Genomic DNA, 26,573 nt, shown 5'->3' with positions numbered 1-26,573 from the left:
TCCAGCTAGAAGACTCCTAGCCAAGTAAGTCCTACTCACAGAGTCATAACTGGATTTTCAACAGCATCTTCCCAGACAGTATCACTAAAAACTATCTGACCACCTCAGCACTATCTAGGGAGTACCAGGAGGTCTAGGCAAATAGCTAAACCAGAACTAGAAGTTATCAGTGTACTGTCAATATTCTGCCTCATACCTGAATAACTACCCAGACAAGTAAGATCATCAGGACACCATACCTGGCTGTTGCAGATTTTTATTATCTACCACCACTCACCCCCCCCCCCAAAAAAAAAAAAAAAGATATAGACAGATGGAGATATATCTCTATCTCGCCATATATATTTTAAACTAAAGGATGGTTTGTAAAACTTTAATAAATTTTTTTTAATGGAAACACTGTCATTGTGCCACAATTAGACATTATGTTGAGATTCACTCCTTTATGCACTATATGATAGTCCCAAAATTGCTAAGTAGTACTGTACAACCTTCCACAGTCGAAGCACATTTTCAAAGATATAATATTTTTAAGCCGCCTCCGGGGATCCCTCCTTCGTGCCCGCCCCCGTCTGTCAAAGCCAACCCAACCCCAGCCCCCAGCTGGATCTGACCTCTCTCCAGTTCCCAATTCCTCCACCTACCAGCTCCCCACTGCTGTATTTCAAAAACTTTGGGCAGCCAGCAGCACAACGAAACCAGCTTCCTGATGTCTGCCTGTCTGCCTCAGAAGTATTTTTTCTGCAGCATTCTGCGTAGGCTGCAGAAAGAACACTTCCAAGGCACTGGCAGACGGCGGGAGCCAGGCTTCATTCCCGATTCCCCCACCAATCAGCTCCCCGCCATTGTATTTTAAAAATCTTCGGGCAGCCAGAGGTTCAACGAAGCCAGCCTCCCGCCATCTGCCTGCCCTGGAAGTGTTCTTTCTGCAGCATTCTGCTTGGATGCTGGACCTGCAGGGTGAAGGGCAGGGGAGGATGGATGAATGCTTGGCTCTTAAGTGAGGGTGGGGGAGAGAAAGTGACCCAGACAAGAAAGGAGGGTGGAAAGGGAGGAACAGATGCTGGACTTACAAGTGGAGGTGGGGGGGGGGGGTGATAGAGAGAGGAAAAGAGTGACTCAGACCAGGAAAGGGAGACAAATCTATTTTTATAGTAATCTCAAGCTACCAGATACTAGTTATTGGGAATCTACCAATCTCCATGGGTGCCGGATAACAAGAGTCTGCTGTATTTCAGCACCTTCTGAAGTTATTATTTGTGAAATTCTTTGAAGAAATCTGTTACATTTATACTTTACTAGTTTTTTAGCCCGTTACATTAACGGGTGCTAGAATAGATGTGTAGACTTAGGCATTTCTTTCTCTTTCTTTCTGTCTTTTTTTCTCTATCCCTGCCCCCTTTCTTTCTTTATTTCTGTCTCTCTCCATGGCCCCCCGTCTGTCTTTCCTGCCCACTATCTGTCTGTATTTATTTATTTCTGTCTCTCACCCCTGTGCAGCAGCTCCCCTTCCCTGCTCCCCCTGTCCTGCAGTAGCCCTTCTCCCTTCCTTTGACCTCCCCCCTGTCCAGCAGCACTACTTACCTGCTCCCCCTGTCCAGCAGTAGCCCTTCTTCCTTCCTTTTACCTCCCCCTTGTGCAACAGCAGCATTTCTCTTCTCCCCTTCCCTAGTCTTCCTTCTCCCTCATTCCCTCTGTCTCCCCAAAAGGGTGTTGCTGCAGCATTCTCCCCGCAGTATCACACAGCCATCGGCAGCATTCCCCCCCCCCCCCACACACACATACACACAGCCAGTGGCAGCGTTTCTCATTTCTCCCCCTCACCCCTCCAGGTCTCACACAGCAGTCGGCAGCACAGCATTCATAACTCGCTGCTCCTGCTTGCTTCGGTCCTTTGTCGCTGCCGGGTCCCACCTACTTTCTGTTTCAGAAGCAAGCAGGAAAAGCGAGTTGAAGCCTCCCTCCCTGCCCTATCTTCCTTCAATGCCGCCCAAGCCAGGAAGCAACTTCGGCCATGCTCTGGGGGCTCTAACACTGTGCTTGCCGGCTTCCTTTCTCCTCCCTCCCCCGTCTCCGGTTTCAGAGGAACAAGGTCAGGAAGCCGGCAAGCACAGCGCAGTCAGAAGTCAGCCGGCATTGGAGATCAGGAAATCAGCTGAGGCAGGTACTTCCCATTCGCGGGCACAACGCCAAGGATCATAGGACCCACCAACTTTGAAGTGCGCATGCGCACTAAGGGAATTATTATAGCGGATGAAGAATACTTTAAACACCTTGTGTGGCACTTATAAATGTAAGGTGAAAATTGTCATACCTGTTAATTTCCTTTCCTTTAGTTCAGTCATGGACAAGTAGGTCCCCAGTCTGAACAAGTGCTCCCTTTCCTACCAGCAAATGGAGATAAATAGGTGAAATTGCCAGTGAGATCACTGGGATATAGGTTGGAGCTATGCTGGAACCTCTAGAATGTCACTGTCAAAGCAGTGAAAGGTTCTGTGAGCCACCCCCAAACCATAATCTGACACTGCAGCATTAACTTCCACAATTAACCTGTAATCCCTCCTGCTGCCACCCCCCTTGAACTTCCCAACCCCCTCAACCAACCGGCGACACCTCCCTCAGACCTCACCCCTTAACCCGTAGATCACCCCCCTTGCAATCCTAAGCCCCACCATACACCCCAGTACCTTTCCAGAAGAAAGTTCAACTGGAGGGGTGCTTACACCCTCCAGCCGGCAAACCCACCACTCCAAAATTGCCTAAAGCCCTGACAGGCACAGATGCCTAAAGCCCTGACTGGCATAGATACCTAAAGCCCCTCCCAGAGGAGGCCCAAGACTCCAATTGGCCCAGGTTCCCTAAGCATATGATCCAATCAGAGTCATAGGTCCCTCCGCAGTGCATCCCAGAAAGTACCGGGAAGGGGAGGGTACACCATTTTGGAGTGGTGGGCCTGCCAGCCGGAGGGTGTAAGCATCCCTCCAGCCAGAGCTTCTTCTGGAAAGGTACAGCAGGTTGGGGCGGGGGGGGGGAGTAAGAGGGAGTGTTCAGCCCTTCTGCCAATTTCAACGGGACTTGTGAGAGGTCTCCTGCCGCAGCTGATCACTGCAGAGCGATTCCCTTGCTGTGATCAGCTGATGGTAAGGGATCCCTCGATCAGACAGATGTGATTTTCTAACTGGCGCCTGTTACATGGATGCCAGTTAGAAAATCTGGGCAGTTAGGCAGGGTTAGGAGTTTGTCCATTAGGGAAGATGTAATTCTGTATAGGATGCCAGTCTGCGATTCTCAGCCACTATTTAGGCGGCTGCTGAGACCGGCGTCCTATAAAGAATTTCCCCCTTAGTGCTTACAAACAGAGAAAGTGTTTCTGATGTTACAGTGGGTGATCATCTGGCATCTAGTGATCAACACATGGTGTGGTTTAATATAAGAAAACAGTGGACAAAACTGAAAGGAACTATTGTAAGGACAACAAACCATTTTGTACGGAAGAGGAAAAGGCGGCCACTTTTGTTCTCAATACAGTGGACTCACAGCTATCCAGCACCCATGGGGATTGATGGATGCCGGATAACTGTATTTTCTGGTTGCTTGAGAATTACTGTAAAAATAATTTTGACTCCTTTCCCATCTATCATCCCCCTACCCCCAGTTGTAGGTCCAGCATCTGTTCTTCCCTTCTTTATGGGTCACTTTCTCTTCCCCCTTCTCCCCCCATTCCCTCCCTTACCTGAAACAGCAGAGTCAATCCTGGCAACTCCCTTCCTCCCTCCATTCCTGAAACAGCAGAGACAACCCCTTCCCTCCCTCCATTACCAAAACAGTAGAGCTGGTCCTAACAATCCCCCCCTTCCATCATTCACCTGAAGCAGCAGCAGCACCCGGCAAGCAGAAGAAGCACTGGTAAACAAGCACAAGCAACTTCTGGCCAGCCCCGGAAGGGCCTTTCCTCTGCTGCTGAAGCCTTTGGGGCTGGAGAGAGGGAGGGAGGGGATGTTGGGTCAGGAGCACAACTATGGACAATGTCTGAGGAGCAAGGGAGACAAATTTTTTTTTTTTTTTTTTTGGATAGTTGGTTGAGACTGCCTGTTAACTGAGTTCTGGTTATTCCAGTTTTCCACCACTCTATGGGTGAAGAAGAACTTCCTTACGTTTGTACAGAATCTATCCCCTTTTAATTTTAGAGTGCCCTCTTGTTCTCTCTACCTTGGAGAGGGTGAACAATCTGTCTCTATCTATCAAGTCTATTCCCTTCATTATCTTGAATGTTTCGATCATGTCCTCTCTCAGACTCCTCTTTTCAAGGGAGAAGAGGCCTAGTTTCTCTAACCTTTTACTGTACGGCAACTCCTCCAGCCCCTTAACCATTTTAGTCGCTCTTCTCTGGACCTGTTGGATAGTTCGTCCATGCACTCAACCTTTAGTAATGTGGCAGCCATGAGATCAGAAACATGGACGCTTCATTGCAAGTTTGCACCATCGAAGAACAACATTTAGTAGTGTGCTTTCTTTGGGCAGAGGAAGTGAAATCTGTGGAATTTCACTGTCAGATATGGACTCAGTATGGGCATAGCACCATGAATCAATGAAAGGTTTATGAGTGGATAAAAAGGTTTAAAAAGGGAAGAACAGGTGTAACCAATGAAGGTCATTCTAATCACCCATCATCACCACACACATAAGAGCACATTGACAGGGTGGTTGCCTTGATTAGAGAAGACAGACGTATAACAGTGTCTCAATTGGCTACAAATTTGAATATCAGCTATGGATCTGCATTTGCCATGACAACTTGGGATACACAGTATGACAATTTGGGATACAGGAAAGTTTGCGCATGATGGGTTCCCAAACAAGTTTACTATCTGCACAAGCAACAGCGTGTGGAGGTTAAAACCCAATTCTTGAGACGGTATGAAGAAGATCCAAGTATTCTGGAGAGAATTGTCACTGGCAACAAGAAATGGGTGCATCACTGCAACCAGAAGAGCAAAAGACAAAGCATAATAACGAAAAGGAAGCAGTGCTCACCTGGCTTCGGGAGCAGCCAAAAAACTTTCTTCTCTGCAGAAATGCAGAAACTCTTCTCTGCAGAAATGCAGAAACTAGTGGAACGATACAACAAATGCGTCATTCTTGCATGGGGACTATGTGGAAAAGTGATAGGTTCAATTACTCACAGTTACTTCTATTAAAGCTGTTAAATGTATTTTGCCTTTACTTTTTCATTTACCCATGTATTTCGGTTCTGTGTTCACAGTTGAAGCACTGGAAGTGGCAGAAAACAAACGCAAATAGGGATGAAGGTATGGTATCCTCTGACTGATTTTCAGAGGATTGTGTTTGTGAGGAGCTAGCTAAACTAAAAGTAGACAAAGCAATAAGGCCGAATGTTGTACATACAAGGATACTGAAGGAAGTTAGGGAAGTTCTGACGGATTCACTGGTTGACCTTTTCAATGAGTATCTAGAATCGGGAATGGTACCAGAGGACTGGAGAAGTGCTGATGTGGTCCTTCTCCACAAAAGTGGCAATAAGGAAGAAGTAGGGAGCTACAGGCTGGTAAGTCTGAATTCTGGGGTAAGAAAATTAATGGAAACATTTTTAAAACAGAAAATAGTGATGTTTCTGGAATTCAATGGATTACAGGACCCAAAGCAACATGAATTCACTAGAGACAGGTCTTGTCAGACAAATCTAATCAGTTTCTTTGGCTGGGTGACCAGCGAATTTGATAAAGGGAGTGCACTAGATGTGGTGTACTTAGATTTTAGCAAAGCCTTTGACAGTGTTCCACACAGGCATCTAATAAATAATCCGAGTGTTCTCGGTATGGGCCTCAAAATGACAGACTGGATCAGGAACACATTGAGTAGAAGGCAACAGAGGGTAGTGGTCAATGGAGATCACTCTGAGGAAAAGGATGCTTCCAGTGGTGTGCTTCAAGGTTCAGTTCTTGGGCTGTCAGGTAAGATTTGCCTCTTTGTGGATAATACCAAAATTTGAATAGAGCAGACATTCCTGATGGTGTGAACATAAGGAAGGACCTGGTAAAGCTTGAAGAATAGTCAGAAATTTGGCAGCTAAGACCTAATGCTATGAATTGCAAGGTCTTGCATTTGGGCTGCAAAACCATAAGGGAATGGTACAGTTTAGGGGGGTGAACAATTTTTGGCAAAAAAGAAAAGTGGGACTTGGTTGTGATAGTATGCGACGATCTGAAGGTGGCCAAACAGATTGAAAAGGAAACGGCGAAATCTAGAAGGATGCCAAGGTGCATAGGGGGAAGTATGGCTATTAGGAAAAAGGAGGTATTGATGACCTTATATAAGACTCTGGTGAGACCTCATTTAGAATGTTGTGCACAATTCTGGAGACCGCACCTACAAAAAAATACAAACAGAATGGAGTCAGTACACAGGAAGGCTACTAAAATGGTTGATGATCTTTGTCATAAGGAGTATACTTTGGAGGAAAAGCAGGAAAGGGGAGATATGATAGAGACATTTAAATACCTATGTGGCATAAATGCGCATGAGGCAAGTCTCTTTCAATTGAAAGGAAGCTCTGGAATGAGAGGGTGTAGGATAAAATTAAACAGTGATAGGAGTAATTTAAGGAAATACTTTTTTTTACAGAAAGAGTAGTAGATGCATGGAATAGTCTCCCGGTAGCAGTGGTGAAATTAAAAGTGTGGAACAGGTACACTGGATCTCTTAGGAAAAGGAAGAGATAGTGGATGCTGTGGATGGGCAGACTGGATCGGCCATTTGGCCTTTATCTGCAATCATGTTTCTATTACTAGTTTTCCCTATCTGGTTGACTAGTAGCAAAGATATACTACATACATTTCGGTTTGCCACCTGCTTTTGCTTTTAAGCAAAGGGTTTTTTCCCCCTTTTAAGCAGAGTATTATTTTTGCATCTTTGCGTATTTCATGCATTATTTCAGTGTCTGTCAATTTTACAGTATGCTTTTGCATGTGAATGATCTCTAAGGGAAAGGGGAGAACAGTAGATGGCATGGTTAGGCAGACTAGATGAACCATATGGTCCTTATCTGCCTTTCTTTTTCTGTTTCCATGTGAGCTGCATCTTAATCTTCGCATTTATACTTGTTCAGTATGGTGTTTTGATTTCTTTTTCCAGTCCCTCCTCCTTCCCCTTTTTCTCTGTCTCCTTCACCCTCCCCCTTCTTTCCCCTGTTCCCTTCCCCTCTTTTTTTCTTTTATTTTTTAGTCTTTCCTGGTTTTTCAGCCTTTGCACAGTCCCTTCTCTCTCTGCAGTGCACTCAAATATTTGAGGCAGTGTTTTATTAGCAGGACATCAGAAATGTAATTGTCATTGGTCCATGTTTATAACACACTTTCAGGTATGAGTTTTGAATCCATAGTCATATGCTCCCCCCATGGTTTTGTCAGTATATCATGGAATTATATAATTGTGTTTATTTTATCATTTTAGGGCTGCTGATCCTCTTTCATAATATTACAGTCAAACCTCGGTTTGCGAGTAACCCAGTTTGCAAGTGTTTTGCAAGACGAGCAAAACATTCTCGCAAAACTTGTCTCGCAAACCAAGTCTTGACTCGATTTGCGAGCACCCCCCATGAGAACCAGCATCGCTCCTTCCCATTCGCAAAGGCCCCCTCCCCCCCCCCCCCGCAAACCAGCACCCCCCCCCCCGCCCGAACAACTTGAAACTTACCCCCCTCCCCTCCTCCCGTCTGGCACCGGCACGCAGCCCACAGGACGTGCCGGTGCCACTTGAAGAACTTCCTGCCTCTGGGTGGGGGTATTGACTTATACGTCAAAGAGGGAACTGAGTCTACCAGAGAGAACACACCAGAAACGAAGAATAAGTTAGTCTCTATGGGTCAAAATTCCAGGAAAGAATGGAACGGAAACGAAGATCGGCATCTACTACCGACCCCCAGGGCAGTCCAAAGAAATTGATGGTGAAATGACGGACAAGATTAAACGCAACTGCAAAGGAGGCAAAGCAGTTATCGTGGGTGACTTCAATTATCCATGGATAGACTGGAACCTAGGCACCTCCGGCTACGGTAGGGAGACCAAGTTTCTGGATGCTATAGGCGACTGCTTCCTGGAACAACTTGTCAAGGAAAATACGAGAGGAAATGCAATTCTGGACTTAATTCTAAATGGACTACGAGGACCGGCGCAAGGTGTAGAAGTAGAAGGGACGCTAGGGAGCAGTGACCACAATATTACATTACAATACATTAGTGACTTCTATTCCGCCTGTGCCTTGTGGTTCTAAGCGGATTACACTGGAAGATAGCTGGACATTTCCAGGAACTTACAATTGGAAGATAGCTGGACATTTCCAGGAAGTTATATTACATTGGAAGATAGCTGGACATTTCCGGGAGGATACATTACATTGGTAGCTGGGTTTCAAGTTACATAGTGAGGTTTCAGATTATATTTTGTGACATAGAGATGGGTTACCAGAGGGATGGGTAGTTCGCGGGATATTTGCAGAGGGGATGGGAGGAGGGGGAGGGTAAGTTAACTTAATATGTTTTTTGAATAGTAGTGTTTTTATCTCTTTTCGGAATGCTTTAAAGTCAGTTGTTGTGGTCAACAGATTGGAGATGGCGGGGTCAATTTTCGCTGCTTTTGTCGCTAGGAGGCTGTCGTACATTTTCTTGCGTTGAGTACCTTTGAGTGGTGGGTAGGAGAATGGGTTCTGGGTTCTCCTTATTCTGGGTGAAAGTTTTCGATTTATGCGATTGTTTAGGTAGGTAGGTGCAGTTCCATTTGTTACTTTGTATAATAGACAGTATAATTTGAATTGGATTCTGGCTCGTATCGGCAGCCAGTGTGAGTCTAGATAGGCATTGGTGATGTGGTCAAATTTTCCAAGTGAATAGATTAGTCTGAGAGCTGTATTCTGAACGGTCTGTAGTTGTTTAATTAAGTTTGTAGGACATGGTAGGTAGAGGATGTTGCAGTAATCCACTAGCCCTAGGACAAGGGATTGGACTATGATCCTGTATTGTTCTTTATTGAAGAATGTTCTTATTTTTCGAAAGTTGTGCATGGTGAAGAATGCTTTTTGGGTAGTTTTGTTGATTTGAGTCTGCATTGTGCAGCATCTGTCTATCATTACTCCAAGGATTTTAAGAGATGTCTGTATTGGGTATTTGGTTACATTTATTTCTAATTCTGTTATGGAAAGGTTTTTGTCCATTTCAAGCAGTAAGAATTTTGTTTTATCCGAGTTAAGTTTCAATTTGTTGTTTGACATCCATTTTTCCACTGTTTTCAGAGTTGTTTCAAGGTGTCTTGTTGAGGTGGGGTTTTGGATATCGAAGGGGAGAATATGTCGTCTGCATAGCTGAATGATAATACGTTTAGGGTATCTAGAGTGGTACCAAGGGAGGATAAGAAGAGATTGAAGAGGATGAGCGATAGTGGTGACCCTTGTGAATCTCCACAGGGGTTAGACCATGGGGCTGATTTAAGATCTTTTGACTTTACTCTATATGTTCTTGTTTTAAGGAATCCTTGGAACCAGTTGTATACCCCATCTGAGATCCCTATAGTGTCTAGTATCTGAAGTAGTATGGTGTGATCTACTAGGTTGAATGCAGCAGAAAGATCTAGTTGGATAATTAGCATCCTACTTCCTTTACTGAGGTATTGTCGGGCTGTATCCAGTAGAGTTGCTAGTAATGTCTCTGTGCTATGGTTTGTTCTGAATCCTGATTGTGAAGGGTGGAATAGGTTATGATTTTCCAGGTAGTTGGTGAGATATTGTGCAACAAGACCTTCTATTCCAAAATCTTTTCCAGAGAAAGGAAAATGGTAAAACCAGAGGACATAATTTGAGGTTGAGGGGTGGTAGATTCAGGGGCAATGTTAGGAAATTCTACTTTACGGAGAGGGTGGTGGATGCCTGGAATGCGCTCCCGAGAGAGGTGGTGGAGAGTAAAACTGTGACTGAGTTCAAAGAAGCGTGGGATGAACACAGAAGATTTAGAATCAGAAAATAATATTAAAGATTGAACTAGGCCAGTTACTGGGCAGACTTGTACGGTCTGCGTCTGTGTATGGCCATTTGGAGGAGGATGGGCAGGGGAGGGCTTCAATGGCTGGGAGGTTGTAGATGGGCTGGAGTAAGTCTTAACAGAGATTTCGGCAGTTGGAACCCAAGCACAGTACCGGGTAAAGCTTTGGATTCTCGCCCAGAAATAGCTAAAAAGGAAAAAAAAAAAAAAAAAATTTAAATTGAATCAGGTTGGGCAGACTGGATGGACCATTCGGGTCTTTATCTGCCGTCATCTACTATGTTACTATGTATTAGTTTAACATATAATGGGATTGAGGCGATGGGTCTATAGTTAGAGGGAGTGTCTATGGGTCCCTTAAGATCTTTCAGTAGAGGGGTTATTATAATCTCGCCTAGTTCTAGTAGGAACTGACCTTCTCTGAGTGTGAACTGTATCCATTGCATGAGGCTGGCTTTGAATTTAGGGGTAGCATTTGTTAGTAGATACGAAGGGCAGTTATTCAAATCGCATGAGGCTTGGCTGTATTTTTTGTAGAGTCAGTCTAAGTAAGTCCATTGTATTGTTGGGAAGTTGGTCCAGGTTCTGTCAGCTGTTATGGCTTCTTCCATTGTGGGATATGTTAGTATCTCGTCAAGGTTGGTTAGTGCGTTATTGAAAGTGGTTCTGATTGTGCTGATCTTGTGTTTGAAGTGGTCTGCTAGTTGGGAGGCTTTTGGTGGTTGATTTCCTTGAGTGGCTAGAAATAGTTTGGTGTCAGTGAGGTTTCTTACTAGATTGAAGAGTGTTTTTGTGTCAGGGGTTTTGGTACCGATTAGTATGGAGTAGTAGGCTTTTCGTTTTTCCTTAAGTTAAATCTTATATTGTTTGATTAGGTTTCTCCATGCTGTTTTGGTTTGTTCCTGGTTCTGTTTTTTCAAGACTCTTTCGAGTTGTCTGCAGTGCTTTTTTAGTTGGAGAACCATTTGTCAGAGGGTCTGCAGATTCTGTGTTTTGATTTTACTGGGGCTAGTTCATTTAAGATTGTTTCGCTTAGGGTACGCCATTGGTTTGCGAATTCTTTCGGGTCGATGGAGTTGAATGCGGAATCTACTTTGTCCCAGAATGTGATGGGTTCGATTTTCTGGCGAGTCTTGAACGACGTTTTGTGGTGTTTGGGTTTGTTGTTATTTTGAACCGAGTTGATGGTAAAGGTATATTTGTGGTGGTCTGACCAGCGGGTGGGTACTGTTAGAAATGTGGATATCTGGTGTGAGAGAGTTTAGGGATGTGTACGCAGCAATATCAAGTTGGTGGCCTTTTTCGTGTATGGGTTGAGGGTTAAGAATGCTGTAGGAAAGGGCGTCAAGCTATGAAAGGAAGTCTTCTACTTGTTTGGAGGTGTGGTCTTCTAGGTGGAGATTTATGTCTCCAAGGAGCAGGATATGTGTTGAAGTTAGAGAGTTCTGAATGATGAAATCTTCGAGTTCATGTTTTGAGGCGTTCCATTTACCTGGGGTGATGTAGCAGAGAAGGCATGTTAAGATGCCTTTGAGTGTGTCATCGGATAGTTGGCAGGCTAGAAGGTCCAAGTGGGGGGTTGAGTGTCTGCTTCAACCTGGACACAGAGGCAAAACGTAGATCCAAAACATGAATTACGAAGGGATGAGACTCATGGCGGGGGAAGAAGATTAAGAAGAGGATAAGCACTGTAAAAACCCTAGAGCAAGCATGGTCACTTTTTAAGGGCACAGTCATCAAGGCACAAAATCTATATATACCACGTATCAACAAGGGATCCAAGAGAAAGAAGAACAAGGAACCGGCGTAGCTCATTGTAGCGGTGAAGGAAACGATCAGAGATCCTTCGTTTAAGGAATGAAAAATATCAAAAACAGACGAAAACTGGAAAAAGCACAAACAGCATCAAAGCAGGTGCCAGTAAGAGGGGCCAAAAGAGACTATGAGGAAAAAATAGCCAAGGAGGCAAAAAACTTCAAGTCGTTCTTTCGATATATTAAGGGGAAACAACCCGCGAAAGAAGCAGTGGGGCCGTTGGTGACCATGGAATAAAGGGAGTGCTAAAGAAGGACAAAGCCATCACTGACAAACTGAACACATTATTTGCGTCTGTATTTATCGAAGAGGATATAAGAACATAAGAAATGCCTCCGCTGGGTCAGACCTAAGGTCCATCGCACCCAGCAGTCCGCTCACGCGGCGGCCCATCAGGTCCAGGACCTGTGCAGTAATCTTTTATCTATACCCCTCTATCCCCTTTTCCAGCAGGAAATTGTCCAATCCTTTCTTAAACCCCAGTACCGTTTGCTGCCCTATAACGTCCTCTGGAAGCGCATTCCAGGTGTCCACCACACGTTGGGTAAAGAAGAACTTCCTAGCATTTGTTTTGAATCTGTCCCCTTTCAACTTTTCCGAATGCCCTCTTGTTTTTTTATGTTCTGAAAGTTTGAAGAATCTGTCCCTCTCTACTCTCTCTATGCCCTTCATGATCTTGTAAGTCTCTATCATATCCCCTCTAAGTCTTCTCTTCTCCAGGGAAAAGAGACCCAGTTTCTCCAATCTCTCAGCGTATGAAAAGTTTTCCATCCCCTTAATCAGTCGTGTCGCTCTCCTCTGAACTCTCTCGAGTAACACCATATCCTTCTTAAGGTATGGTGACCAATACTGGACGCAGTACTCAAGATGCGGACGCACCATTGCCCGGTACAGCGGCAGGATAACTTCTTTCGTTCTTGTTGTAATACCCTTCTTGATTATCCCCAGCATTTTATTCGCTCTCTTGGCGGCCGCTGCGCACTGTGCCGTCGGCTTCATTGTCATGTCCACCATTACCCCCAAGTCCCTTTCTTGGGTACTCTCATTCAATAACATCCCTCCCATCGTATAGCTGTGCCTCGGGTTTCTGATTCCCACATGCAATACTTTACATTTCTCAACATTGAACTTCATCTGCCATCTCTCTGCCCATTCTCCCAATTTGTCCAAGTCCCTTTGCAATTTTTCACAGTCTTCCTTTGTCCGAGCTCCACTAAATAGTTTGGTGTCGTCCGCAAATTTTATTATCTCACTCTTTGTTCCTGTTTCTAGATCATTTATGAATATATTAAATAGCAGTGGCCCGAGCACTGAGCCCTGCGGGACACCACTCGTGACTTTCCTCCAGTCTGAGTAGTGTCCCTTCACCCCTACCCTCTGTTTCCTACCCGCTAACCAGTTTCTGATCCATCTATGCACGGCTCCGTCCACCCCATGGTTCTTCAGTTTCCGGAGTAGACGTTCATGAGGCACCTTGTCAAAGGCTTTCTGGAAATCTAGGTATATGATGTCTATGGGGGTCTCCTTTGTCCATCTGTTTGTTAATTCCCTCGAAGAAGTGCAATAAGTTGGTCAGACACGATCTCCCCCTGCAGAAACCATGTTGGCTGGTTATCAGAAGTTCGTGTTTTTCAAAATGTTCATCAATTTTTTCTTTTATTAGTGCTTCCGCCATTTTCCCCGGAACAGAGGTCAGACTCACCAGTCTGTAGTTTCCCGGGTCTCCTCTTGATCCCTTTTTAAAGATGGGCGTAACGTTGGCTATCTTCCAATCTTCCGGAATCACACCTGTTTTCAGAGACAGGTTGCAAATTTGCTGTAGTAGTTCCGCTATTTCCTCTTTTAGTTCCTTCAGCACCCTTGGATGGATTCCATCCGGACCCGGGGATTTGTCAGTTTTTAGTTTTTCTATCTGTCTGCGCACATCATCAAGGCTCACTTCTATGGATGTTAACTTTTGTGCTTGATTTCCATTGAAGAATTGCTCAGGTTCCGGTATGTTGGTTGTGTCTTCGTTTGTGAATACAGATGAAAAGAACATGTTAAGTCTTTCTGCGACCTCTTTCTCTTCCTTCACCGCTCCCTTCCTGTCTCCGTCATCCAGTGGTCCCACCTCCTCCCTAGCCGGCTGTTTCCCTTTAACATATCTAAAGAACGGTTTGAAATTTCGTGCCTCCCTGGCTAGTGTCTCTTCATACTCTCTTTTGGCTTTTCGTACCACACGGTGACATTCTTTTTGATACTTCCTGTGCTCTCTCCAGTTTACCTCAGTTTTGTCCCTTTTCCATTTTCTGAATGAATTTTTCTTATTGCTTATCACTTCCTTCACTATTTTAGTTATCCACGCCGGGTCTTTTATTCGACTCTTGTTGCACCCTTTTCTGAATACTGGAGGCCGACAGGATATACGCGGGAAACGAAGACGGGAAACTGATAGGGTTGACGGTCAGTCTAGAAGAGGTATGCAGGCAGATTGATAGGCTTAAAAAGTATAAATCCCAGGGACCGGATGGCATTCATCCGAGGGTAATCAAGGAACTGAAAGGGGCTATAGCTGAACTGCTTCAACTAATAGCCAATCTGTCGATTAAATCAGGAAGAATTCCAAAGACTGGAAGGTAGCAAATGTTACGCCGATCTTCAAGAAAAGTTCAAGGGGAGATCCGGGAAACTACAGAGCAGTGAGTCTGACCTCGGTACCGGGAAAGATGGTAGAGGCACTGATAAAGAACTGCATCATTGATCACCTTGACAAACAATCTGATTAGGACCAGCCAGCAAGGCTTCAGCAAAGGAAGATCTTGCTTGACGAACTTGCTACACTTCTTCAAGGAAGTGAACAGGCAGAAAGACAAGGGTGACCTGGTCAACATTGTATATTTGGATTTTCAGAAGGCGTTCGACAAGGTTCCTCATGAATGACTACTTCGAAAAATTGAGAGCCATGGAATCGAGGGTGAAATATTCACGTGGATTAAAAACTGGCTAGCGGGTAGAAAACAGAGAGTGGGAGTGAATGAACAATACTCGGACTGGAAAAGTGTTACAAGTGGAGTGCTGCAGGGTTCGGTGCTTGGACCCGTGCTCTTCAACATATTTATAAACGACCTGGAAATTGGTACGACGAATGAGGTGATTAAATTTGCAGACAATACGAAGATATTCAGAGTAGTGAAGACGCAGGAAGATTGAGAAGACCTGCAAGATGACAAACACGCTCGAGAAATGGGCCGTGACATGGCAAATGAGGTTTAACGTGGATAAGTGTAAGGTGATGCATGTCGGTAATAAAAATCTTATACACAACTACAGTGCGGTACTTGGCCAGACACCTCCCCCCCCCCAGGAAAGAGATTTGCGATTTCTAATCGACAAGTCGATGAAGCCGTCTGCACAATGCGCGGCGAAAAGGGCGAACAGAATGCTAGGAATGGTAAAGAAGGGGATCACGAACAGATCGGAGAAGGTTATCATGCCGATATACTGGGCCATGGTGCACCCTCACCTGGAGTACTGTGTACTGAACTGGTCGCCGTACATGAAGAAGGACACGGTACTACTCGAAAGGGTCCAGAGAAGAGCGACTAAAATGGTTAAGGAGCTGGAGGAGTTAAAATGGTTAAGGAGCCATACAGTGAAAGATTAGGGAAACTGGGCCTTTTCTCCCTCGAACAGAGGAGTTTGAGAGGGGACATGATTGAAACATTCAAGGTACTGAAGGGAATGGACTTAGTAGATAAGGACAAGTTGTTCATCCTCTCCAAGGTAGGGAGAACGAGAGGGCACTCTCTAAAATTGAAAGGGGATAGATTCTGTACAAACATAAGGAAGTTCTTCTTCACCCAGAGAGTGGTGGAAAACTGGAACGCTCTTCCGGAGTCTGTCATAGGGGAAAACACCCTCCAGGGATTCAAGACAAAGTTGGACAAGTTCCTGCTGAACCAGAACATACGCAGGTAGGGCTAGTCTCAGAGCACTGGTCTTTGACCAAAGGGCTGCCACGTGAGCGGACTGCTGGGCACGATGGACCATTGGTCTGACCCAGCTGCGGCAATTCTTATGTTCTTAGGCCTCAATCAGCCAGTCCTTCAAACATTGAAATCTAAGGGCTGCCAGTCAGACCGATCCTCAACCTCTACGGAACTGCGCATGTGAAGAGGTGAAGGCAAAATCACAGTCAGCACCCTGAAGAGCCCCGCTGAAACACCTGCAGATGCCTAACAAACCTGTAATCAAGCCCCTGCAATTTTGTAGACAAGCTAAGCTACTAGGGATACAGACCCCAAGTTCCACAATGTTTTCTGCAGGCTGACCAAACAGGTCCCCAAGGGACTAATCTGCCAACTGCAGATCCAAATCTGTTTCTTCTCCACAGATGCAGAGCTTTCTCCCATACCGGGAAGTTCTGGTGCACCAATAGTCACAAAAACTGCAAAAAAAAAAAAAAAAAAATACCGAAAAGAAATATACAGAGCAGATCTGAAAGACATTCGGGCTTGTATACAAAAGGAAAAGCTGAAGGGGGTAGCAGAGCCCTTTGGAGGAAGAGAAGCAGAAAACCTGGAGTGGATTCCTTGTGCTTATGAGTATGGGGAAAATATCCTGCTGTCCAGAATGATGCACCTAGAAATATCTAACACTATCCATTCAATCGTGTCCAACCCTTGGATACACTGTAGGCCAGTCTTTGCTATGCTTCCCCATTTTCCACGGCTTCTTTCAATTGCTTGATGTTTATTCCCGTGGCATTCTTGATGGTATCCAGCCAACAGGCCTTTGGTCTCCCCTGCTTCCTTTTACCACTGACCATTCCGAATAGCACCTCTTTTTCTAGTGAATTCGCCCTCATCACATGTCAAAAATAGGTCAGTTTTTGTCTGGCAATCTTGTCTACCAGGGACAACTCTGGGTTTATATGATCAAGAACATATTTGGTGGTGATCCTAGTTGTCCATGGGATTTGTAGAAGTATTCCCCAGCACCATAGCTCGAAGGCATTGAATTTTCTTCTATCTGTTTTTGTGAATGTACATGTCTCACTGCTATATGTCACAATTGAGAACACAATAGCAGTGATCTATTATTTATTTTTTAAATTTCTATACCGTTTTTTTCCAAAATGATTTACAAGGAGTTACATACATAAAATATATATATATATATATATATATATATATATATATATAGGTTTAAATAAATAAGTTATATAGCTATACACACACACAGCATATATAATTTATTTGTTTATTCATATTTATACATTACTGACTATGTATGCTTTAATTTTTGTTTCTGTTTTATACTTGTGGTGTGTGAACTTTTGACACCCAACGTAGGCACTGTTTGCCAAAACACAGCCAAGTTCGGTCTTCCTTTAAATGTTTGTTTGTTTGTTTTTCATGTACATCCCGAGTTGACAGTGAAATAAAGCTTTGTTGGTTTCATCACAACTTTGAACTTTCTCCTCACTGACTTTTTTGACATTTAAATATCTCCACGGCAAAAAACACAGAGGCAGGTCTCATTCAACTGAAAAGAAGCTCTGGAACCAGAAGGCATACGATAAAGTTTAAGGGAGACTGGTTATAAAGTAATCTAAGGAAATATTTCTATACAGAGAGGGTGAACATAAGAACATAAGAATTGCCACTGCTGAGTCAGACCAGTGATCCATCATGCCCAGCAGTCCGCTCACGCAGCGGCCCTCTGGTCTAAGACCAGCACCCTAATTGAGACTAGCCCTACCAGCGCACGTTCTTGTTCAACAAAAACTTGTCTACCTTTGTCTTGAATCCTTGGAGGGTGTTTTCCCCTATAACAGCCTCTGGAAGGGCGTTCCAGCTTTCTACCACTCTCTGGGTGAAGAAGAACTTTCTTACGTTTGTACGGAATCTATCCCCTTTCAACTTTAGAGAGTGCCCTCTTGTTCTCCCTACCTTGGAGAGGGTGAACAACCTGTCCTTATCTAATAAGTCTATCCCCTTCAGTACCTTGAATGTTTCGATCATGTCCCCTCTCAATCTCCTCTGTTCAAGAGAGAATAGGCCCAGTTTCTCTAATCTTTCGCTGTACGGCAGCTCCTCCAGCCCCTTAACCATCTTAGTCGCTCTTCTCTGGACCCTTTCGAGTAGTACCGTGTCCTTCTTCAGGTACGGTGACCAGTGCTGGACGCAGTACTCCAGGTGAGGGCGTACCATGGCCCGGTGAAGTGGCATGATAACCTTCTCTGATCTGTTCGAGATCCCCTTCTTTATCATTCCTAGCATTCTGTTTGCCCTTTTTGCTGCCGCCGCACATTGTGTGGACGTCTTCATCAACTTGTCGATCAGAACTCCCAAGTCCCTTTCCTGGGAGGTCTCTCCAAGTACCGCCCCGGACATCCTGTATTCGTGCATGAGATTTTTGTTACCGACATGCATCACTTTACACAACTGTATTTGAATTCAACCTAACAAGAGGATAGACAGGTAGGATCTTCTTAGGGCACATGTGTTTGAAACTTTGCAGCTAACTCCCAATGGAAAAACTCCTTAAGTTGGTCCAGGAAGGACTGCACACTCAACAGTCAGCACCACTGGTGCTGCAATGTGTCGAGATGTGGGTGACCTCAAAGATGAGGCATGCCTCAGAAGTAACAGCCTGCACTGATGGAGAATGAAGGTGGCGTTGACGATTGGCATGCATCAAGGGACTCTATACAGAAGATACCTAGAGTTGAGAGGAACATGGCTTCTTAGCAGGTTTACCAGATGCAGGAACTGAGTCCAATGTTGAGGGAGGTGTCGATGCGCGTATTGTCAGTACTGCTGGCACCGATTTATCCTCCATAGCAGAGAGCTGCACAGAAACAGAGATGATGGGAATCCCACAGAACCCGTGGGGTTTGCTCTGGGGTCACGGGGATCCACCCCAGGGTTGCGTGGATGGAGGCACCTTGAGAGGCTCGAATGCTACCTCAATAGTGCACCTCCTTTTTCCTGCCCTCCAGCTACACTCGCCCCTCCACAAAGTAGCGTACAATGCTCCCATGATGTCATCCGCAGTCGACCCAAAAGCTTTCCTTCTGACATCGCTGGCTATACTATATCTTGGGCCTGTTCTTTTTAAGATTTTTATAAATGATATTGCTGAAGGGTTGTCAGGTAACATTTGCCTCTTTGCGGATGATACCAAAATCTGCAATAGAGTGAATAACATGAAGAAAGACCTGGCGGAGCTTGAAGAATGGTCTGAAATTTGGCAGCTAAAATTTAATGCTAAGAAATGCAAGGTCATGCATTTGGGCCGCAAAAACCTGAGGGGGACAGTACAATTTAGGGGTAAAGAACTTATGTGCACATCGGAAGAACGTGACTTGGGTGTGATTGTATGTGATAATCTTAAGGTGGCCAAATAGGTTGAAAAGGTGACAGCGAAAGCTAGAAGGATGCTAGGTTGCATAGGGAGAGGTATGGCCAGTAGGAAAAAGGAGGTATTGATGCCTCTGTATATGACTTTGGTGAGACCTCATTTAGAATATTGTGTTCAATTCTGGAGGCCACACTTTCAAAAAGATATAAAAAGGATGGAGTCAGTCCAGAGAAAGGCTACTAAAATCGTGTGTAGTCTTCCTGATAAGGCATATGGGGACAGACTTAAAGATCTCAATCTGTATACTTTGGATGAAAGGTGGGAGAGGAGAGATATAAGAGTCGTTTAAATACCTATGTAATATAAATGTGCATGAGTCGAGTCTCTTTCATTACTTACCATAACAGGTGTTATCCAAGGACAGCAGGCAGCTATTCTCACATATGGGTGATGCATGAATCGAGTCTCTTTCATTACTTACCGTAACAGGTGTTATCCAGGGACAGTAAGCAGCTATTCTCACATGTGGGTGATGTCATCCACTGAGCACGGATGCGGACAGCCTTGCATGCAGACTTGCTTGTAGAAAACTTCAGAAGTTTTGAGTCTGCTGCACCGCGCTTGCGCAAGTGCCTTCCCGCCCAGCAAAGGGAGCGTCTCCTCAGTTCTCAGTTTTCCGCTGAGCCGAAAAATCCATCCTTGACGCTCTGCGCTGAACTTAGTTCACTTCGTGCCTTCTCTCACCGTGGTTCCTGTTTTATTTTTCTTATTACAGTGTCACTGTGTTTTTTCTTTTGATGATTTTTTTAAAAAAAGTTTTATTTTTCGTCGACTGACTGGCGGGGCCTGTCGCACGCCCTCAGCCTGCGGCCTTCGACTTTGCAGTGGCTATCTTTCCTTCTATGTCCCGGCTGGTCATTGGCTTCAAGAAGTGTAGCCAATGCAAGCATACGATCTCCCTCACTAACCCACACCGCTGGTTCTTCAGTGCCTGGGGCCTGACCATTGCCCGGAATCGTGCGTTCACTGTGCTACCCTTCAACCTCGAGCCCTCAAACGTCATCGAGTTCAAGTGGAGAAGATTTTCAGTATGGAAACCCCTGCTACACCCTCGAACTCCGACTCAGTCAGGCCTGCTGCAGGGTGTCCTCTAGCCTCCACTACTCCGATCTCAAGTCTCATCAGATCTTCCTCGTTTGGAACATCCTCAACCTTGAGTAAATCTGTCAAGTCTTCTCCTGAGCTTCCCTCAGGTCAGATACCTCTGCCACCTCAGAATGTTTAGCCTCAGCAAGTAGTCCAGTTCCAGACTCGGATCCACAATTGCAGGCTACCATCCAGACCATTTTAGAGTGGGAATTTGTTCAGTTACTGAGCAAATACAGTCCTGCCTCAACTCTGCTTCCTGCAATCCATCCTGGGCACTCAGCAGTCTCACAAGAGATCCTTGCCTGTGCCTCGAGCTGAATCTTCACACTCTATGCAAGGAGTCGAGTCTTTGCGAGTGTCTCGACTGGAATCTTCACACTCTATGCAAGGAGTCGAGTCTTTGCGAGTGTCTCGACTGGAATCTTCACACTCTATGCAAGGAGTCGAGTCTTTGCGAGTGTCTCGACTGGAATCTTCACACTCTATGCAAGGAGTCGAGTCTTTGCGAGTGTCTCGACTGGAATGCTCATACAAGAAGCCAAGTCTTTGGGAGTGCTTTGAGATTCCTCGATCCAAATCACTGAGTCTACAGGGTTTTGATCTACAGCTTCCAGCCCTATACCCTAACCAAAGGCATTGCCCATTTCGAGGCACAGGGCAAAGTCTCCTCGACCTCGCACGAGACCTGCTTCCAGGCAGCACTCTCGTCGCCAGTCGAGGCCCTCATCGAAGCATTCATGGAGGCACAGGTTCTCTTCCAGAGTGAAGCCTTCCTCATCCAGACCTTCCAGCATTTCAAGACCTCCAACTCCTCGATTGAGGACACCGTTAGCAGAACCTGAGGGCTCAGCTGATTCCAATGCCTTGTCCCAGTCTGTTTATTCGCGTGGATACCAATACTCCAGAGAGGCCTCACCTTCATTCTCCACCTTCATTCCAATTGAGTCCCTCTCAAGGCCATGCTCTGGCGGATCAATTGTCCTTTTCCTCCTTTCTCCATCAAATGGCTGAGGACCTGGATCTTAAATTGGACTCTGGTTCTAAGTACTCTAAGGAGTATTTAGAGGAAATGAGTATGCCTCGGCCTCCTGCAGAGTCTCTCAAATTTCCTATTAACAGGCTTCTTTCTCAAATTTTCAAACGAAACCTGGAGACTCCTTATTCTATCCCTGCCATTCCAGGCAAGTTGGAATCAAGGTATAGAACTCTACATTGCAAGGGCTTTGAAAACTCCCAACTATCTCACCAATCCCTTCTTGTGGAATCTTCATTGAAGAGGAGTCATCCTTCCAGGGTCTATGCTACCGTACCTCCTGGCAGAAAGTTTGGCCGTCGTCTTTATCAAAATTGGATGATTGCCTCCAGGGTTTTAAATTATAATTTTATCTTTACTACTTATTTCAAGTATTTTATTGATATACTCCCTGGTTTTTCTAAAGATCTTGGTCAACACAGGCTTTTCTAATTTCAGCAAGTCATTGCCACTTTGGCACAACTCAAGTTGCACCTTCTTTAGTCATCTTATGATGCCTTTGAACTTTCCTCAAGGGTCACTGCATTCTCAGTAGCGATGCGCTGTCTGGCCTGGCTTCGCACCATCGATATGGATCCCAACCTTCAGGATCGTCTGGCTAATATTCCTTGTGAGGGCAATGACCTCTTTGATGAATCCATAGAGGCCGCCACCAAGAAGTTGTCTGACCATGAGAAATCTTTTGCTTCCATCATTAGACCAAAGCCTAAGCCAGCTCCTGCAAAGACTCCTCAACCTCTTCCATCCTATCAGAGGCGTTATCCAACAAGGGCAGCTCCTTAACTCGAGCACCCCACAAGAAACAACAGCAGAAGCAACAGAAACCATAGCCTTCTGCTACACCCAAGACTTCTCAGCCTTTTTGTCTGTCTCAAACAGAGCATAACCTCTGTCATTCTGCCTCTGTCCTCTCCTCATAGGAGGTCGTCTCCATCATCGATGGGAGATCATTACATCCGACCTCTGGGTGCTGTCAATAATCAGGGAAGGATACTCTGAAGTAATCGTTCTTTGTTTGGCAGACCAACAAACAATTCATTACAGTAGTATTGGCATACAATAACTGGGCAAAGTCTGCTTTGGAGAAGTACCTTCAAAGTTTTTTCAATTGTCGGAGATGAGAGTTAGACACAACCTTAGAGATATGGGATGTTTAAGAGTCAGACCAGCATTTAATAAACACCCAAACTATTTGGATTCAAGAACTGATTTGTCTCATTTAACAGAAGAATGAGTGAACTGGCACTTGTCCCAGTGTACTCTTATTTATACATTCAATTTTCTATACCGTTCTCCCAGGAGAGCTGAGAACAGTTTAGATTAATTTATTTAGGTACTCAAGTATTCTTCCCTGTCTGTCCTGGTGGGCTCTCAATCTATCTAATGTACCTGAGGCAATAGGGGGATTAAGTGACTTGCCCAGGGTCACAAGGAGCACCACACTTTTTTCATGAATTTAGCTGTAATTTGTTGTTTGACATCCAAGTTTTAATCTTTGTTAGAAAAGACCTTAGTTTCTCCAGAAGTGCATCATGGGATGTACCCAGTGGGATATGTAGTTGGATGTCATCTGCAAATGAGTAGATGTGGATGCCATAGTTTAAAGCAATCTCAATAGCTGGTCTAACAAAGATTAAAGAGTAATGGGGGAAAACAATGCTCCTTGAGGTACACTGTATTTTGATAATCTTGGCTTACGAAAGCAGAATTTATTAGTGCATTTTGTTGCCTGTCATCTAGAAAAGACCTGAACCATAAAAGTGCAGTGTTAATCTAAATAATAGGATCTAATACAGTGTTCCTTCAACCGCTGGTCCGCAAAAATTTCCTGCAGGTCCGTGAAGGATTCAGGTCCCTCCAGGCAGTTACATTCAGTGTATCTCAAACTGCACATAAGAACATAAGAATTGCCGCTGCTGGATCAGACCAGTGGTCCATCATGCCCAGCAGTCTGCTCATGCAGCGGCTCTCTGGTCAAAGACCCGCGTCCTAACTGAGACTAGCCCTACCAGCGTACGTCCTTATTCAGCAGGAACTTGTCTAACTTTGTCTTGAACCCTGGAGGGTGTTTTCCCCTATGACAGACTCCACCCTGCTCTCTGCCCTGTCAGTCCCAATCTCTTGCTGCCCCAATCAGTGCTAGCCCGTGGTTTTAACCCGCGGACTTCTAGCAGGTTAAAATCACGGGCAAAAGAAAAATAAAAAAGCTGGCCCAGAGATCCAGTAAAGAGTTTTAAAAAAAAAAAATTGCGGTTCTGATGGGCACGCAGCTCCTGATTGAATAAGGCGCGACTTAGTGCAGGAAAAGGCGGTCGGAGAATACCGCGAGTGATTTCCTGCACTCGCGGCGCTCCGGATGCTCTCTCCTGCCTCTTCCGCTGTCCTCTCCCTATCGGCGGTTTGCAGTCAGAAATGACCAGGACCGCGAAACACTGGGGGAATACTGTATATAATTTTAAAAAAACAAATAATTACTAGTATCCTCTTTGCTTTTTTCCCATTGCCTCACACTGAACAGAAGATTTCAGCATATTTCTATGACACCCAGTGTTCCCGCTAAGCTGCGTTGGCCTGCGCTCACGCACAAAATATTACATCGCAGCGCAAAGTTTCTCTTCACAGCGCACACACGCGTCGGTAAGGTAAGGGGACGCATTGGGGGGATTGCACTTCCCCACAATTGCCATGCTTCGGTTCCTCTTCTTCCTTCCTTCCTCCCCCCCCCCCCCCCGCGGGACCCTGCGGCACCATCAACTCTTACTCCCTCTAATGTCGGCCCTGCAGCTCCAGACTTCCTCGCACCTTCTCCCCTCCCCCTTTGGATCGCTATTATTTTAAATGTTATAGCCGCGGAGCTGTATCCAACAGTGGAGATGTCTAACCTCGGCCTGCCCCGGAACTCTTACTGCAGCAGACGCCCGTCTAGGCAGGAACAGGAAGTCACTGTTGCAGTAAGAGTTCCGGGGCAGGCCGAGGTTAGACATCTCCACTGATGGATACAGCTCCGCGGCTATAACATTTAAAATAATAGCGATCCAAAGGGGGAGGCGAGAAGGTGCGAGGAAGTCTGTAGCTGCAGGGCCGACATTAGAGGGAGTAAGAGTTGATGGTGCCGCAGGGTCCCGCGGGGGGGGGGGAGGAAGGAAGGAAGAAGAGGAACCGAAGCATGGCAATTGTGGGGAAGTGCAGAGCTGCAGGGAAGAGTGTTGCGGTACCCAGCTGGAGGGAGAAGGAAGATGAGGGAGGGAATTAAAGGAGATGCCAGGGCTTGGAGCGTAGGAGGAAGGTATGCCAGTCTAAGGGAAAAGGAAGGGGGAGATGTGAGAGCATGGAGGGGGAGCGAAAGATGGAAGAAAAGGAAAGGAGAGAGATGCCAGAGAATCAGGGAAGGGGAGATACCAGACTATGAGGAGAGGTGTGGGAGAGGGAAGGCGAGGAGAGAGATGCCAGACCAATGGGGTGAAAGGAGAGATGGAAGGGGGAGGCATACAGTTTCTGGAAGGGGCATAGAAGGAGAGAAGATGCCATATAGGGGAAGAGAGACGGCAGACAGTGGATGGAAGGAAGAGAGTTACAAGAAGATGAGGAAAGGAGAAACCACAGAAGACAAAGGTAGAAAAAAATTTCTATTTATTTATTGCTTTAGGAGACATGTGTCACTGTTTCTGTGAAGCATTGTATGCAGAGTCCAGCTTCTTGCTGGTTCAATTTAACCTTTGTCTATGTATTTTTATTTTATCCCCCCTTTTACAAAACTGTGAAGCGTTTTTAGCACCAGCCTTGGTGGTAGCAGCTCTGATGCTCAGAATTTTATGAGCATCAGAGCTGTTACCTCCGTAGCTAAAATCCACACTACAGTTTTGTAAAAGAGGGAGGGGTTAGTTTGTGATTACATATTCCTTACTAGGCGAAGGTGTTTTCTGTGTTCTGTGTGTTCGAAAGACATGGTTTTCTGTTAGGATTGACGGTGTAGGATTGATCTGTGCTGGTCTGGCTTGTTTAGTTTTACAATGGGTGTATTGATGTACTGCTCACTGCAATATGTAAGATGCTGCCTTTTCCTAGGTACTCATGTGTGACGTGTGGTTTGTTACTAAAAATCATGTTTTTCTTACAGATGGGGGGGGGGTGCCAAAAAATGATGGGCCCCGGATGTTACATATGCTAGGTACGCCACTGTATGTAAAGATACCAGAAAGCTGGCGTAGCAAAAACTTCTAAGTTTTGAGTATTTAACCCTCCCACAATCTCACGGGCACTCGTTTCAAGTTTATTGAGATTTTGATTTAAACGCAATATCAAATATTTTCAATGCGTATAACAAAAATAAATTTGGGGAAATAAATAAAACCATTTGAACCAGTGTTCCCGCTAAGCTGCGCTGGCGTGCGCTGGCGCACAAAATATTACATCGCAGCGCACACGTTTCTCGTCACAGCGCACGATCGGAAGAGGCGTACGGCAGATGGCAGGGCGGCGAGAGGAGAATCGGGCGAGTTGGCTCATAACTTGCTGGCGCCCGATATTTTTGGCTCACGGTGAAAAAAGTTTGCTCACAACACCCGCCCGCTTAGAGGGAACACTGATGACACCTAGATTTTTTTCTTCTTTACTGATATCCAAGTGGTAACTATGATTAGGATTCTTCTTCCCAAATGTGCATCATTATGCATTTGACCATTTTAGGGGCCCCTTTTACAAAGCCATGATAGCTAATCTGAGCACATCAAATGCTATGAAACCCATAGAAATTGAATTGGGTTTGTCTCATTTGTTGCATGGGAATCACTACCATGGCTAAATAAAGGGGGCCTTATATTTCATTTGCCATTTGGATGCCCAGTTTTCAATTTTCAACAGTTTTCCTGCAAATTTTACAGTCCACATATGTTTTAACAACTTTGCATATTTAATTGCCTCACTTCACTTGTTGTTACAATTTCCCACTCTTCTCACCTGTCTCTCTACAAATGCCTGTAAATTTTGTCCTGTATTTTACTGTGAATGTCAATTGTAACCCATCCTATATTTAACTGTGAATGTCAATTGTAACCCGTTCTAAGCTCCTGGAAGAACGGGATAGAAATCCAAATAAATAAATAAATTTATAAATGTATTAAGGAGAGAGATCACGTGATGCAATGAGGAGAGCGGACGTGTGATATGCAGCTCCCGGGCCCTCGC

The 26,573-nt window shown here is 45.1% G+C and overlaps 1 protein-coding gene across 1 annotated transcript in view; it reads right to left on the bottom strand.

The window, feature by feature from the left end:
- The window catches only part of SETD1A (SET domain containing 1A, histone lysine methyltransferase), a 350,806-nt gene that overhangs the window by 176,218 nt on the left and 148,015 nt on the right, over positions 1-26,573 (bottom strand). The window lies entirely within an intron of this gene.

This window comes from Geotrypetes seraphini, chromosome 5 (assembly GCF_902459505.1).
Source record: "Geotrypetes seraphini chromosome 5, aGeoSer1.1, whole genome shotgun sequence".
NCBI classification, from domain to species: domain Eukaryota; kingdom Metazoa; phylum Chordata; class Amphibia; order Gymnophiona; family Dermophiidae; genus Geotrypetes; species Geotrypetes seraphini.
This window is presented reverse-complemented; position numbering and strand designations above follow the sequence as displayed.